The sequence below is a fragment of the Amblyomma mixtum genome, chromosome 1 (assembly GCF_055824585.1).
Source record: "Amblyomma mixtum isolate Tamu chromosome 1, ASM5582458v1, whole genome shotgun sequence".
Classification (NCBI taxonomy): Eukaryota; Metazoa; Arthropoda; class Arachnida; order Ixodida; family Ixodidae; genus Amblyomma; species Amblyomma mixtum.
In genome coordinates, this window is record NC_143012.1 from 178,402,860 (window position 1) to 178,419,759 (window position 16,900).

General features: G+C 50.1%; 1 non-coding gene across 1 annotated transcript; it reads left to right on the plus strand.

Annotated features, from left to right (window-relative positions):
* Positions 1-15,482: 15,482 nt before the first annotated feature.
* TRNAG-GCC (transfer RNA glycine (anticodon GCC)) lies at positions 15,483-15,553 on the plus strand. The gene has a single exon. It is a non-coding gene; the product is annotated as a tRNA-Gly (tRNA).
* Positions 15,554-16,900: the final 1,347 nt, after the last annotated feature.

A 16,900-nucleotide genomic window follows, 5' to 3' on the forward strand; every position in this document is an offset into this window, starting at 1 on the left:
CGTCTCTGATTCATTATCTTGCTGGTTGGCTGCGCCATGGCTCGTTTCACTTGTTTCCTCGCGGTTGATTGGTTCGTTCGTTAGTTTGCTCAGTTTAATTGCGCATAAGAATCTAAAAGGACTCGAAAACTCTAACTGTTGCGTTTACTGAGACAGTTTTTAAGGTGTGTACAGGTGCGTCTTCGAAGCACAGGTCGGAGGCCGTTGACCAAAGACGCGTCACGGCAGGCACACACCCCGGAGTCACACCGAAACCAGCACAGCACTTCGTTCTCCTCTTCGTCCACCGCGTGAACGGCTGCCGGTCGTTCCCATTACAGTTACCTCCCCGGCGAAAAAAAGCCATCCTGGCGACTTACGGGGACGAAAGAATTGACGGGTCGTAGTAGGGCTTAAGACGCTCGACGTGTACAGTTTCACGCCCCCGGCGACGATGATCCGGGGAGGGGTCAAGGGGCTCAACTATGTAAGTCACGGGAGAAGTTTGTTGAAGAACGCGGTAAGGGCCGTGATAGCGGGAAAGTAGTTTCGTGGCGAGGCCGGGAGTGGAGGAAGGCACCCAGAGCCAAACGAGTGCGCCGGAGGGATATGACGCGGGAGGGTCCAAGGGGTCCCGACGGTGCTTCTGGTGCTGCTGGAGTTGTGTGGTGAAAGAGCGCGCAAGTTGTCGACATTCTTCGGCATACATGTGGGCTTCGGAGAAGGATGTTGTCTCGGAAGAATCAGGGCGATAGGGAAGGATGGTGTCCATTGTGGAGGTAGGCTCGCGACCATATAAGAGGAAGAAAGGAGAGAATCCCGTCGTTGTCTGCGTAGCCGTATTATACGCGTAGGTTACGAAAGGAAGTACTTTATCCCAGTTGGAGTGGGCGGTATCAACGTACATAGCGAGCATGTCACTGAGAGTGCGGTTGAACCGTTCAGTCATGCCGTTGGTTTGGGGGTGATAGGCGCTGGTACAGCGATGAACGATTTTGCATTCCTTGAGCAGTGCCGCGACGACTTCCGATAGAAAAACACGGCCACGGTCACTGAGCAATTCTTTCGGTGCGCCGTGACGAAGAACAAGACGGTGTAGAATGAAAGAAGCAACGTCCTGTGCGGTCGCAGATTGGAGAGGCGACGTTTCTACGTAGCGGGTTAGGTGGTCAACGGCCACGATTACCCAGCGGTTGTTAGCCGAACTGGTGGGAAGCGGACCGTAAAGATCAATGCCGACGCGGTCAAAGGGGCGGGCAGGGCAGGGTAACGGCTGCAATGGGGCGGTGTTGTGGCGGGGAGGGTTCTTGCGACGTTGGCAGGCTGTACACGACCGAATGTACTGTCGTACGAAGCGGTACATACCGCGCCAATAATATCGCAGACGCAGGTGAGCATACGTCTTCAATACACCGGCATGGCCGTATTGTGGGTCTGCGTGGAAGGAGGCGCAGATCGCAGCACGGAGGTGGCGAGGAATCACCAACAGCCACTTCCGCCCTTCGGACAGGTAGTTACGCCGGTATAAGAGGCCATCACGAACGGCAAAATGGGGGGCTTGGCGACGAAGAGTACGGGATGAAGAAGGTGGCGAGGGATTAGAGAGGAAGGTGAGGAGTGAGTTGATCCAAGGATCCTGCTGTTGCTCGGAGAGCATATCAGGGACACCGAACGACGAGAAATCATAGACACAGACGAGGGCAGAGGCGGAATCGCAAGGAAGTGGTGAACGGGAAAGTGCGTCGGCGTCGGAGTGCTTGCGGCCAGAGCGATAAATGACGTGAATATCAAATTCCTGCAGACGTAAAGCCCAGCGGGCAAGTCGGCCAGAGGGATCTTTGAGGGAGGACAGCCAGCAAAGAGCATGATGGTCGGTGACGACATAGAACGGCCGGCCGTAGACGTAAGGGCGGAACTTGGCAATCGCCCAAATGATGGCCAGACACTCTTTTTCTGTCACTGAATAGTTAGATTCCGCCTTGGTGAGAGTGCGGCTGGCGTAAGCGACAACATATTCTGGATACCCAGTCTTTCGTTGGGCAAGAACTGCGCCCAACCCCACACCGCTGGCGTCAGTGTGAATTTCGGTCGGACAGTCAGGATCAAAATGGCGCAGTATTGGCGGGGAGACCAGAAGGCGACGTAAAGTGTCGAATGCGGCATCGCAGGCGGGTGACCAAGACGAGAGGTTCGGGCTGCCGGCAAGAAGCGGCGTTAAAGGGGCGATGATACAGGCGAAATTCCGGATGAAGCGGCGGAAGTATGAACACAAGCCTACAAAACTGCGAAGTTCTTTTAAGGTGGTCGGTTTGGGAAAGTCAGCGACGGCGCGAAGTTTGGCAGGGTCAGGAAGAACACCATCTTTGGAGATGACATGACCTAATATCGTCAGCTTCGTGGCACCGAAGTGACATTTCTTGAGGTTTAGTTGTAGCCCGGCTGCAGTAAGGCACGTGAGAACACGCTGGAGGCGAAGTAAATGGGAAGAAAAATCTTTGGAAAAAACGACAATGTCATCCAGATAGCACAGACACGTTTCCCATTTGAGCCCGCTGAGAATATTATCCATCATTCTCTCAAATGTGGCTGGGGCATTGCATAGGCCGAATGGCATGACATTGAATTCATACAGGCCGTCTGGTGTGACGAAGGCGGTTTTCGGCCGGTCAGCAGCAGCCATCGGGACTTGCCAGTATCCAGAGCGTAAGTCTAAGGACGAAAAATACTCCGCTCCCTGCAAGCAGTCCAGTGCGTCGTCGATTCGGGGTAGAGGGTAAACGTCCTTGCGAGTAATCTGGTTGAGACGACGGTAGTCCACGCAGAACCGGATGGAGCCATCTTTTTTCGTCACCAAGACAACAGGAGAGGCCCAAGGGCTGTGAGAAGGCTGTATGATGCCGCGCTGTAGCATATCGTCGACATTTTCACGGATGACGCGGCGCTCTGTGGGCGAGACGCGGTACGGTCGCTGGCGCAAGGGGGCGTGCGTACCTGTGTCAATTTCGTGAGAGACGGAGAACGCACGGCCCAAAGAAGGTTGGGAAAGGTCAAAAGACGCGCTGAAGCGTTGGAGAAGTTGCAGTAGCTGGTCACGTTGAGCGGGCGGAAGGTCGGTAGCGATGGCGCGATGAAATACGTCGGCGGGACGCGGATCGGGCGTGGTCGCACAAATGTCCAGGAGAGCAACCTCGGGACATGTACGGTGATCAGAGAACTCGTAGGCAAGTTCAGGGTCCAGTTCTTCGATACGACCGAGGCATTCGCCGCGAAGGAGAGAGGACGGGCAAGCAAAAGGGTTGGAGACATAAATGGCACAGTGACCACCGGAAATCGTGAGAACGGCGAAAGGAATCAGAAGGTGGTGACGGCGGGTGGCAGCAGTAGTGGGTGTGAAGAGAACAGGGCTGCTGAAGGCAGAGTCAGGTAAGAGCGGGACGAGGACAGAAGAAAAGGGAGGTATGGTGGTGTCGGCGGCTACGAGAAGTTTAGCGGAGGGCACAGGCAGGTCGCACAGGGAAACGTTACACACGGAAGATAGCGCAAGTTCAGCACGAGCACAATCAATCACTGCGTGGTGGGTGGACAGGAAGTCGCATCCTAGGATGATGTCGTGAGAGCACGCACTCAGCACAACAAACTCGATGAGATATTCGACGTCGTTGATCGAAACTCGTACGGTGCAGGCTGCGATGGGGTGAATGCGCTGAGAGGTGGCCGTACGGAGCGAAAAGTCAGACAGGGGCGTCGTCACCTTGCGAATTTTGCGGCGAAGAGAGTCACTTATCACAGACACGGCAGCGCCCGTGTCAACGAGCGCGAGAACAGGTACACCTTCGACAAACGCCTGAACCACATTAGCGGGAGCAAACGGAGGACTTGGTAAGTTCGCAAAAGACGCAGTTCTTGCCTCCGGAACTGCGGCATTCAGTTTTCCTCACGGAGAGGTTCCGGTCGCCGAAGCATTGGGGAAATGGAACGGCGGCGAGGCGAAGGCGAGCGGCGAGTCGAGTACTGGGGGCGAGACATAGAGGAGCCAGAAGAGCCATTGGGCAAGGTCGGCTCGTGATCGTATCCGTGATCGTACGTGTGCGCAGCATCCCCATAGCGAGGGAAGCGCTGACGGCAGAGACGTGCGACGTGCCCTGGAAGCCCACAAGCGTAGCAGATGGGCCGATTATCGGTGGTGCGCCAAGGGTTCGTAGGATGTCGTCGTGTGCGAGGAAACGAGGCTGGCGGAAGTGGCATGGATGGGGTTGGAGCATAATAGGCAGGGCTGCTGCGGTACGTAGGAGAGGCAAGCGAGCGCGGTGCCCGTCGGACGGCTTCCGCATAGGTGAGTGGTGCTGCGACAGGAGGAGGCGGGGGGCTGGACGGCAGGACTGCAGCGACCTGCTCCTGAACAACACGGCGGATAGTCGGCGCAAGGGAGGGCGCTAGGTCGGCAGTAGGGCAGACAGGGTCTGGAACGGCGTGATGGAGAAGAGAAAGCTGGCGGGCGATTTCCTCGCGTATAAAATCTTTCACGCGCTCCATGAATAGGGTTTGGTCCGGAGACGAGGGACCAAGGGCCAAGCCAGCAAGACTCTCGGGAGGCGCACCAGACTGCCGCGTAGAAGCGCGTTGCTTGCGCAACTCGTCGAAGCTTTGGCACAGCTCGATGACGGCACTGACGGAGGTGGGGTTCTTCGCCAGGAGCATTTGGAAAGCGTCATCTGCTATGCCTTTAAGAATGTTATTAACTTTGTCAGCCTCGGACATCGAAGGGTTCACGCGCTTACACAAATCGACAATGTCTTCAATGTAGCCGGTGAATGTTTCGGTCGGTAGCTGTGCTCGAGCACGGAGGCGTTGCTCGGCGCGGAGTTTCCGCACGGCGGGGCGGCCGAAAACGTCGGCGAAGCTAGTCTTGAATGATGACCAGGTGGGAAGGTCCGCTTCATGGTTACGAAACCATAAGTTGGCAACGTCTGTGAGATAGAAGAGCACGTTGCTCAGCTTGATGGAATCGTCCCACCGATTGTAAGTGCTGATGCGCTCGTAGGTCGCCAACCAGTCGTCGACGTCCTGGTCGTCCGTACCGCTAAATGGGGAAGGGTCGCGCTGTCGTTGGACCCCGGAACAGAGGACGGTGGCAGGGGTGGCCGGCGACGACTGCGTCGAAGTGTTTGGCATTGTTGGCGGTGCAAGTAGCGTTCCGCTCCTGAGTTCCAGGTTGAGCACCGGGACGGGGATCGACGCACCTCCACCAAGTGTACAGGTGCGTCTTCGAAGCACAGGTCGGAGGCCGTTGACCAAAGACGCGTCACGGCAGGCACACACCCCGGAGTCACACCGAAACCAGCACAGCACTTCGTTCTCCTCTTCGTCCACCGCGTGAACGGCTGCCGGTCGTTCCCATTACAGGTGTTACAGTTGAAGGGAACCTGGTTGTCATAAAATACAGTGAAATGATTTTTTCTGAGCTTTTCGAGTGTTGTGCAGGGAAATAGAACATGGTTTATTCAGACCGCTTCATCACTTTTTTCACAAAGGAGATTTCCTGGTTTAATGAGTACGGAGCTGGTTGCAATGTGCTTATTTGCAATGCGAAAACGACATAAGATGACTTCAATAAACTGTTCTTCGTGTTGAAACAGCTTCGATTCGAGGAGGATCGGCTTTAACAGATGAATGGTACGCACAAAAACAAAAGCACGAGGTTGTGCATTACTGGCGCAGAGAAAAGCAGAACACTAACGGCAGGCGGTCAGTGGATTTATCTTCAGAGGCTATAAAATACAAGAAGTTCTTGCAGATGATAAAAAAACTAAAAATAAAATGGCCATCTCGGAGTTCGGATTCAATTTAAAGCAAGATAATTATTTTTGCTCATCAAGCGATGAATTAATTGAGGCAGGGCTTCACTGACACAAAAATATCACAAACAGAATGAAAGGACAGGTGGCCGACGCGGTGGCTGAATGGTTATGGAGTTCGGCTGCTGACCCGAAAGACGCGGGTTCGATCCCGGCGCCGGCAGTAGAATTTGAATGGAGGAGAAATTTTAGAGGACCGTGTTTTGTGCGATGTCAGTGCACGTTAAAGAACACCAGGTGGTTGAAATTTGCAGAGCCTTCACTAGGGCGTTCTTCATAGCCTGATTCCCTTTGGGATGTTAAACCCCACAAACCGAAAAGAGTGGTCTCACCATTCTCTTAACCTCCTGGACCATAAGGGGTTTGTAAGCCATTCAGAGGTCGTGACATGCACCTTTACGCGTAGGTGATTATAGGCATATCGTTCAAGGACAATATATTTCGCTCAAAGAAGACGGGAGATGAACCAGTGAAACAGCGCACTAAATTTCGTTACAAGATGCAAGAACGCTTAAAACATTTGAATTGAAAGAAGAAGCCACGCCGTCCTGTCCGAGAGTAGATCAGCTAGATCGGCGCTCTTGTTTCGCGGTCATTGAAGCTTTCCACCGAACTATACCCAATTTCTTCTCACGTCGCGCAGCTGCACTGCACAATACTCTGTTCTCCTCGTGTCATGCATAGTCTACGAGTGCTGTCATGGATTGCAGTGGCACATCGCACAGTGTGCCTGTCTTGACAAGGGAGTCACTGGTCGACAGAGACGCGTGTCTCCGCGCAACATCCTCTCAATACTCCTCGGCGGGCTGTCCGGGTTGCGACGACGTACGTACATAGCGAGGAAATTGCGCAAGAACCGTCGCAAGAACCAGCACAGCTATAGGCGTCGGTGGATCAGGGATTCCATTTCCGGCCACCGAGCGTGACAGACGTGTGTGTCATGGGCTCCGTAGGAGCGGCTTCAGCGGCCCAGCAGGGCCACGGTGACAGGAATATTGCTTCAGACAATGATTACCAAGTTGTTTTGCCTAGTTTGCCAACAGGGCGTTTTGTTTTGAACACCGTGTTTCTACACTGTGATGTTAGGGCCCGCCCGTATCGGGCAGAAGATTTCCGCGATGCGCTCGCCGAGTTATCGCTCCTGCCGGAAGTGATTGCCCTCGGAGCCTACCGCATGAGCCATGTGTGGGCGGTGACTTTCAAGGACGAAGATGCGGTGAAAAAGATTGTCGGCATGGGTGAGCTGCTGGTGAAAAAGTGCCGCTGTATCGTCATTGATCCTGCCAGCCAGGACGTTCGCATGAAAGTGCATTGGTTGCTGCCCAGCGTGCCCGACGACGACGTACGGTTTGCCTTCGAGCCGTACGGGAAGGTCACAGATGTCGGCCGAGAGCGGTGGCGGGTGCATGGCCTAGCAGATAAGGGCTCAACTACCAGACTGGTCACCTTGAAGTTGAAGCCGGGTGTAAAGCTGGACGACCTGCCGCACCAGGTGAGCGTCGCCGGAGAGTTGGCCCTCGTGGTCGTGCCAGGCAGGGCTCCGCTCTGCCTTCGGTGCCGTGGCACGGGCCACATTCGTCGCAACTGCCGCATCCCTAAGTGCAGTGCGTGCCGACGCTTTGGTCATGAGAGCAGCCAGTGCGAGCGGACGTATGCCAGCGTAACAGGACTGACAACCACCGACGACGCCTCAAACCTGCTCATGGACGAGGCGGACATGGAGGATGCAGCATCGGTGGCAAGTGCAAGAACGGAGGTAGCCGAAAATACGGCGATTCCACTGTCGCAGCAGGAGCAACCCGGAACCGAAGCGGTTACTGCAGAGCAGCAACAACCGCCTTCGCAGGATTCTTCGACAGCTCCGAGCGCCGAGCTGATAACCTCAGTTGATTATGAAGCGGCTCCCAGAATCAGAATCAGAATAAGAATCATGTTTATTCAACATCATGTCGATGCTGGGTGCGTCGACAAAAAGCCAGTGAAAGGCTTGACGAGGCCGACGCACCCCACAGCACCTCAGAACCCGAGGTTATGGACATCCTTAGTGCTTCAGCCAGCCTGCTGGCGGGGAAACGACCACACGACAAGACCCTTAGCGTTGGGACGAAGGAGGACGGCGGGGGCGGAGACGAGCCACCCACCAAAGCCCCAGGTATGCGGAGATCTACCTTGAAGCCGCGACCGAACATTCCGGTCGATTCGTGGCAGGCGGGTAAACCGCCCCCGTAAATTTAATTTGTCTAGCTAAGGTGGGTTGGGAGGGGTTTCCGTAAACGCCATGGCCCTCATCCTGAGCGGTTCGTTTTTCGTGTTCGGGCTTGGAAAGAGGTGCCAAGTGTACTTGGAGTGTCCTTGTTTGTTGGTTAGAGTTTTATTTATTTTTTTTCCTGGCCTTCGACGCGCTTATCGCCACAGTATCATGAGCACAGACCCTTGGGCTATTGTAATGGGCACCATTCTACCGTGTAGCCATGGCGGTTAATATCGAAATAGCGCTACGGGTAGCGACGTTAAACGTACGGGGCCTTGGAGCAAGACGACGACAATGTCAGCTTAGTCGCCTTCTCTTAGATAATGACTTACATATAGTGGGAGTCCAAGAGACAAAAATTGAGAGGCAGGAGCTCACCGACCGAATGGTGTCCAATATTCGTGCTCATTTCGATGTGTGTATTTCTCACGCGATTGGTGGATCAGGTGGTTGCGCCATATTCATACGCAACAGCTTTGGAATCTGCGTGCAGTCAGTATTTTCATGTGACAGTGGACGCCTCTTAATCGCTGATATCGTCTTTGGCGAATTGGAGTGTCGCGTCATCTGTGTATACGCGCCGAACATTGACACGGAACGGCGGGCATTCTTTGAAAGCCTTGAGGCGTACCTAAATTGTCAGAAAGTGATAATACTGCTAGGCGATTTTAACTGTGTTTGCAATGTTGATGACCGCGCAAAACATTCGCGTGTTCGTGACAAGAGTGCAGAATTTCTTAATACACTTGTGCACGAATATGACCTTGAATGCATTGGTAGCGTTTTCGCCAGCGGTACTCGTCCGCAGTTTACACATTTCCAGCAAGACAGCCATGCAAGGTTAGACAGATTATATGTCTCTGCCGAATTGGTACCCTTGTGTAGCGAGTACGAAGTGAAACCCATCGCATACTGCGATCACTGCTTGGTAACGGCCGCCTTTGGAAAGACGCAGAGAAAACGAATCTTTAGCTGAGACTTGTGGAAAATGAATGCGCAGCTGTTGGATGACGAAGCTTTTGTCGACGCTGTAACGAAAGAACTGAAAAATTTGACTGCAAGCGAGCCAGAAAGTTACGCCATTCGTTGGGAAGATTTTAAGCAGAAAGTAAAAACAATGGCTATTGAAAGAAGTAGTGTCATTCGACGCAATCAGAAAGAAGCAGAGACAAAGCTTCGCCAGCAACTGCAGTTTTTTGTTAGTATGGAGAATGTCGAACCTGGTCTGTGTGTTAGAGGAATAAAGGAAGTGAAAACTAAACTTGAACGGATAGATTCGGGGAAGTACAAGGCGGCAGTAGTGCGATCAAGGTCCGAGAAGCTGTGGGCGGGAGAAATGCCAACCAAGCGGGCTCTCTCAGATGAAAAAAGATACGCATGTCAAAAAGAAATTCGCCAACTAGCTATAGGTGAAAACATCACGTCTAACTGAAATGAAATTAAGCAAGCGATTGCCGAGCACATTAAAGAAATTCTAAGCCATCCACGGGACCTTAAAGATTGTTTCCAAAAAGAATTCCTTCCGTTGATGCCAAAGCTTGACGAAGAAGTAAGGACACAGCTAGAACAACCAATCACACCAAGTGAGATAGAATGCGCAATAAACGAGCTGGCAGTCGGGAAAGCACCTGGGCCGGATGGCTTAGGGGCCATTTTCTATAAAACCTTCCGGTCTGAGGTTGCCCAAGTTCTTTATCACGTTGTTATCGAAGCGTATGACCAGAAAAGACTACCCTTGTCCTTCACAACCTCGCATATCGTGCTAATCCCGAAGAGTGCTGATGCTCAGAAACGTTTGTTGCCAGGCTCATATCGCCCAATAACTCTTGCTAACGTCGACTATAAAATATTCACCAAAGTTCTAGCAAAGCGACTGCAAGGCGTAATTAAGAAGTTGGTTGGACCACACCAGACTTGTGGCATTAAAGGCCGCACTATCGCGACGAATGTGCACGTGGCTCGAAGCGTGCTCGAGTGTTGCGATGCGCTGGGCGATCACGTCGCGATGATGCAGCTGGACCTGGCAAAAGCCTTCGACCGGGTCTCGCACAAGGCATTGCTCTGCATACTTGAACACACGAATGTGGGCAGTGTGAGTACGGAAGGCGTCACGATGGCGTACAAAAAATGTACAACGCGTATTATTGTTAACGGGTAGCTCACTGATAGCTTGTGCGTGCTCTCGTCGGTGAGACAGGGATGCCCCCTTTCACCACTGCTGTTTGCCGCCTATCTTGAGCCACTCTGTCTGGCGATGGAACATAATGTGCGCATAACAGGTTACAGACTACAGGCTGCCGAAGTCAAAATTCTGGCGTACGCGGATGACATCGCGGTGTTCTGCGCCAGCAAAAATAGCATTAGAGAGGCAACTAATGTCGTCGAAAAGTTTTGTGATGCGACTGGAGCCCAGATAAACTGGGATAAAAGTCATGGCTTCTGGCATGGCGATTGGGTAGACACACCAGAAGCCTTTTGTCGGCTCACCTGGTCAATGGTGCCAACGCAGTACCTTGGTGTGCCTCTCGGAAATTATCGCGACCCTGAACCATACAGAAGGGATCAAGCCTTGATGGCTAAAGAAAAGGCGAACGGGTGGCAAGGCAAGCAACTGTCGATGTTTTCTAGAGCCACTGTCTGCAACCTTTTTTTGATATCAAAAATCTGGTACGTCATGAATGTGTTGTGTGCGGCGATGATGAGCATTCGAAAAATACACCGGGTTTTTGCTATTTTTATTTGGTCCTCGACTTGGAAGCGGTCCAGTCGAACGAATTTGTTTTTGCCTGTAAAGAAAGGAGGTCTTGGCCTGGCTCACTTGTTTCTGCGACAAATTGTGGCACGCTTTGTTTTTTTACGGGATCAGAATGATATCTTTCTGCGCACAGTTATGCAAGTAAGACTGTATAGACTTCTGCCTGGATTCGTAGTCTCGTCTGTTCAAAATATGTGCGGAAGGGTGACTGGATACCTGCATGAAGTTGTCTTATCGTATAGGCTGTTGAATGTACGTTTTTCCCAGCAGTACCTGTCAACGGTTACAAAGAAAAAACTCTACAGAGACCTTGTAGATGTCATGCTCCCTGTACCTTTGTACCGTTCTCCACATCGCGGTGGCCCAGGACAGGACGTCCTAAAAAGAGTGAAGAAAATGCCTATACTACCCTCCGCCAAATCGTTCTTTTTCAAGTTACATACAAACACCCTCCCAGTTAAGACCTGGCTTCACGATAAAGGACTCTTCATTCCCTGGAACACTGACTGCTTTTTATGCAAGAAACCCGAAACAATAGAACACGTATTTCTAGACTGCTGGGACCCGATCTTTCATTGGGATGTACTCCAAAGAACTTCAAAAAAACAGTTACCCCTGGATCCGTACGGCATACGTTTCTTGCCTGTGAATAGCTCAGAGGAAATACCTTATGACCTCATTATGGTCCTGGGCCTCCACGCGGTGTGGAAAACACGAATGCAGTTCGAACACGCGGACTTGGTTGTTCGCCCGGTTCGCGAACATTTCATTGAGAGCGTTGTGCGCTTAAGAAATGTTTACAACGCACTGCCTGATCCACCACAATGGATAACTGCACTAGATGGATTAATGTCGCTCAAAAAATTTTAAAGTCGTGTCGGCCGAAATGTGGCCGCCATGTTTTATTTCTTGTAACCTCTTGATTTGTACGTCAAAATCGGCAATAAAGAAAAAAAAAAGGCGTCGGTGGATCAGTGTTAGAACACTCGCCTGCCACGCGGGTGGCCCGGGTTCGATTCCCGGCTGACGCAGTCGCTATTTATTTTCCTTTTGGAAGCGTATAATCCACCGTCCAAAGACGCTCTTGCTGAGTGCTGAAGCGCCGGCACACCAGGCGAGCCTTCAACTTCCGTGCGGCGTTACTCAGTAGTGGCATTGTGTTCGTTTCAAGGGCCGGGTGCACCTGGCCATCAGTAGATTCATTCGCTTTCGCTATTGATATAGCATCTGGTGTATCAAAGCAACACGTGGGCTACGCGGACGCCGTGGTGGACGAATACACATTAAATTAGATTAATATGTAGCCATTAATGGAGGGTGTGCTGTTAGCGATAGCGGTCAGTGGGCTATAACCAAAGTTTTGTGAGCAGAAGTAATAGCGCGGTGCATGCACTGTACGGCTGGCGTGATGTAATAGATTTAATTCCAAAGTTTTTCTAGTTGAGCAACAGCACTACAGTAAGAAGAAAGAGAAAAGTTTTGCGACTGAATACTTGAAATATATTTGTAATGTTGTTTTGTAGTTATGACTCAAGGCTCACAACGACATTTAGAACGGAGAATTAGAACAATGTTTAGTTTGAACGGTGAGATAGTCTTTGTAATAAGCACGAAAAATTATTTGCCAATCGTTAACATTAAATAACATTTTTAAACCAAGGTTAGCAATACGTTTACTTTTAATGTTAAAATAATGTTGCCGATAGAATATGTACCTAGTGGTTTTCACTTTTGGTTTTTATTTTTGAAAATTCAGAGGACCTTTTTAGATGTTTATATCTAAACGAAGTTTTTTTTCTTTGGTTGGCGAATGTTGTCTCCGTCGAAAGAGTTACTGACTTTTTTCGGTGATTTCATGAGATAATCTTGTGCGTTCAAAAGTCACTTAGAGCCTGTCTGGGTGCTTTTGTCAATTTTTTCGAGTAATCGACGTGCAAATGGGAATACCTGAAGCTGAGCTTGTAATATATTGCTATCGTTATTAACAAAGTAAGAAAAAAAATGCGATAGCCGGCAGACAAAAGAATTTTGTGTGGATTAACTCAGTTATGCCTGTATGTGCGTAGCGAGAGGTACGGTTAATCTTATTGTTTAGCTCGGTTATCTCTACGGCTACATCTTTATCGTTTACCTTGGTAAACCTCAGTGTTTAGGTTTTGTTGTTGCCTATCGTTATGTTATAGTTACATTAAAGACTAGACATTTTTAAAGTGTAACGCAACATTTTCAAAGTCTTCATCTTGTTTGTCAGTTGGCACAAACAATGCCCGATGGTCGGTAATGTAACAAGAAGCCGTCCCAATGGCTCCGACACAGTACTGGCGTCATCCCTGTTACGACATGACGAACTGGACGACGAACCATCCTCATCTGAATTCACTGTCCCGGCCGCTTCGTACTTACGACGCTTCTCGAGGCGTGGGGCTCGTTTTTCCTCCGTCTCCTCGGCTCGCTGCCTCCTCTTGGCTTCGTTCCGACGACGAAGCCTGACTTCTTTCAGTCTCTCCGACTCATTTTCCATATCTGCCGACGAATCCCGCCTAGCCGCCCCTTCTATATATACGACGCAACGCCGGCTCCTCCTGTGTTGTTCCAAAGCGGTTTCACCGGCTCCCCCTCTAACGTCATGCCACATGGCGCGGCGAGCGGCGCTGCCAGTTGCGGCTGTTGCTAGGCAACGGCTCAGCTCGCGGTGTGGCCACCGAAGACAGCGAAACGGCCAGAATACGGCCAATGTAGCTCTCGCTACAAAACGCAAGTGGAAGTTTGCGACCAAGAACTAGGCTGACATATTATCGTCGGGTTGCCGCGCTGGGTTTAGCGAGAAGGCCTTAAAACATACGGTATGCGTGTTGATGGCAGCGATGAAACGACAGGTTAGTCGTCGCCTGAACGTGACACTTTCTGTTCCAATGTCCTACATGCACTTCCTGAATCTGCTTAACCGAGCAACTCCTCTAGGTCAATCATGAACAAACGTCGATAATGTATCTAGCGGCAGAGAAGGGGTGGTTGTTGTATCTGTGTAGACGTGTGGATGCTACGCTAGCGGAGCGATACCTCACATCGGACAACCGCGCTCCTTATCTAGCAATACCTTTGTTGCTTGGAGCCCCTGGCTTACTGACTCTGTTTACTCTCAACTTCGACTGAGCGTAACCCTTACTCAACGGTGAGCTACCTATGCACTGCATGCCATGAATGCTGACATTTTTCGGTCAGAAGCGAATTTCAAAAACTTTCGTCGAATTTTTTTTTGCTTGGCTGAAATAGAAAAGTCTAACCCCGTACATATAACGTTATTTGTCGATGTTCCATTTTAACATAAACATTACAGCGTAACATGTAAAGTTCGTGCGACTTATCTTACAATTTTATAGCATTTTTTAAGTACGCAGTAATATATGTCGTGTGGTGAATTGGGCGTCTTTTAATTTCCATCGAAAGGCGGCCGCCACGGCTGGGATTCGTTTCCGTGACCTTGGGATCAGCAGTATAAAAAGGTAGAAAATGTTGTTCCGTTATGTTAGTGATTTACGAGGCACCTACCGTATTTTATTCGTACAACAGCCTGAAAGATGTTGTCGTTGTTGTCGCTCTCAGTGAGTTAACGGCGGTTACCCAATGAAGAGAGTGGCCAAGACACAAGCGGTGACTGACAGGTGCTCAAAAATGTCTTTCAAACAAGGAAAAATAAGAATAAAGTAATTCAGATTGACTGAATAAAATAAAGAACAAATTGCAAGCTGCGAGACTGGTGAGTTAAAATGGGAATGGGGCTATACATGCAGTGTTTTTTATTACAGTTGAATTTTGCACATGCGCAGCCAGAAGGAGGAATTCAGAATGGTTTTAGGATGGCAAACGTTTCGTGTCTAAAAGGAAACCTTTAATGCATTTCTGCTGCTGTTGTAACGGCTGTGCTAGCAGGCGCCTCCGTAAATAGGAAAAGCAGCGGAAGGACAACAGGAAATCATCGATTATTTCGGGTGCAGTGTCCACAGTGCTTTCTTCTTCATTTCTTATGTGACGACCTTCCGTCCTGTAACTATGTGCAGCGAGCAAACATGCTTTTTCCCTGATTTTTATTATTGGGAGAGCACCATGCGAGAAGGAAGGAGCCGTTTCTAAACATTTAGGTCAATAAACATTTCTTGCATCTTGAAGAATGAGGCGATTTGGCTTACTATACGCCTTTGTGCATGTGAGCTCGTTATGTCATTTGTGAACTATGGAATTTACCCTTTAGGTGACGATAAGGAAGGAGCAGTAAAAGTTCTCGTAAACTGTGCAACAATGAAACGTCAGCGTTCAGGAAAAAAGTTGTACTCTGCTGCGGCGGCGAATGAACATCGGCTCATATAGGCCTGTATCAGTCCAACGGTGCTATTGTAGTGTGGCCGTTGACTTCGAACATAACATCCGCTCTGCCCCCGTTTCACAGCATATTACTCTGCGGCTTTTAGAGCAAGCTAAAGCAGTGGCGCACCGAGCTGAGGGTATGCCTTGCTACGACAGTTGCGCAGCGGCAGAGAGACGCGTCTCTGCTGAAGCCGCTCGCCGCCCGTGCGACCTGGATAGGGACGGGATTGCGCAAATGCACTGGCCACGCGCAAGACTGGCCAAGTGGGCAGCAGCGGCGGCGTCGGTGGTTCAGTGGTAGAATACTCGCCTGCCACGTGGGTGGCCCGGGTTCGATTCCCGGCCGACGCATTGCTTTTTATTCCAGCAGTTTGTCTCTTTTGCAGAGTTTTCGTTGCTTACATGTGTCCTAACGGCACATTTTTGATCTTGACTTTTCTTTGTTCTTCCGTAGACGCCGTTTCAACGAAAGCCCGTAAACAAGTCAGGAACGCGTACCCCGAGAACAGCAGACTTCCGCCTTGTTTACCCTTATGATTGAGCACAACAACATGAATTCCGCGTCATTGTGCAGGCTTTGCAGCTGGGACATAGCGACGGCTCTGATTCTTTCCTATCGTGCTGGCTGGCAGCGCTATGACTCATTGCGCTTGTTTCCTGACAGATGTATGGTTCGTTGCTTGTTGATTTATGTTTAATGACGCATAAGCAGCTCTAATGACTCTAAAAGTCTCACTCTTGCGCTGGAGGGTTACTAGTTTTTAATGGGTTACAGTTTACTGATGAAATCTTTTATCAATCCAACAACACATGACATGTTTATTGTTGCGCTCGACCCTAAAATTACATTGGGCTTGAAAAGAACGTGTTTATGGTAAAATTCCTTGAAATCATTTTTGTTTACCTTTTCGACTTTTTTGCAGGGAAAGAAATGAGGTCTACTCAGACCGCTTCACCGCTTTGTTCACAAAGGGGATTTCTCTGCTTCATGATTTCGAAGTTATGTGCAAGATGCTATGTCCAATGCGAAAGCGACATAGGATGACTCCAATAAAGCGTTATTGATGCTGAAACGATTTCGGTTCACCGAGAATCGGCTTTAACAGATTAATGGTACGCAAAAAAAAATAATGGCATGAAGTTATGCATTACTGGCACGGACAAAAACAGAAACGGCAACGCCGAGCGACGCATGAATTTACTTTCAGAGACTTGAAATAGCCGAAGCCACAGCAGGTTATCAAAGGGAGGAAAAATAAAATGACCATCTCAGAGTTCGGATTAATTCGAAGGAGAAAAAAAGATTTGTTTTATGTTTATCAAACAATGACTCAACTGAAGCACTGTGGCGCTGACACAAAAAGTAACAGAAACAGAAAAGAGAAGAGAGTTCCTACCATCCCCGTATGTTATGAACCATGAGGGGTTTGTAAGAGCTTGTAAAATACGTCTGCGCATTAGGTTATGTTAGGCATATCGTTAAATAACAAATCAAGTTCGCTTGAGGACCCAGGAGACGAACCTGCTTACCAGCACTCTAACTTCCGTTGGAGGTACAAGAACGCTTGAAATGCATCTAAATTCAAAGAAGAGGCCACGCCTTCCCGTCCGAGAATGGATCACTTGAACGGCGCTGTTGTTTCCCGGTCATTGAAGGTTTTCCATCGCATTTGACCCCATTTTCTCTGACGTCGCGCA